Below are 547 nucleotides of genomic sequence, written 5' to 3'. Positions count from 1 at the left end.
CTGAACACTATCATCTCTCTTGTTTTGATTCCTTTTTGCTTCCTTTTTTGACTTGTTCCCCCTGGGATCATGACTCTTTGCTCAGCACACTATAAAGGCTGTATTTTTCATCTGTTTGATCCTGAAGTTAAGACAAGTGTGAGAGGATGACATTTGTGCTAAGACCCCAAGTCCGGGCGTGAGAAGCTCGCTCCCCCTGAGGTGTGTGCTTCCTTCCGGGTGCCAGGACAGCGGTGCTCGGTGGGCCCTGGAGGGACGGAAATGCAGGGTCAGTCCTAATACGCCGCAGCAGCTCGGCGTCAGGCCCCAGAGGGAGTCCTGTGGCCACCACGTGGCACACCTCAGCAGCAGGAGGGAGGCAAGGGTCTGCTGCTTTTTAATCGGACACTTGTTGAAGGAAGTGGTTATGCCTGCCGGTTAGCAAAGCATCCCACGAGTGAAAAGTGTCCTGTCGTGATCACTACCTAGATTTCTCAAATAGCAGAATATTATTCTGCATGTTTCTTTCTCTCTCTCTCTCTCTCTCTCTCTCTCTCTCTCTCTCTCT

This window comes from Lipotes vexillifer, unplaced genomic scaffold (genome assembly GCF_000442215.2).
Source record: "Lipotes vexillifer unplaced genomic scaffold, Lipotes_vexillifer_v1.1 scaffold590, whole genome shotgun sequence".
Taxonomy (NCBI): domain Eukaryota; kingdom Metazoa; phylum Chordata; class Mammalia; order Artiodactyla; family Lipotidae; genus Lipotes; species Lipotes vexillifer.
Note: the sequence above shows the minus strand (reverse complement) of the source record.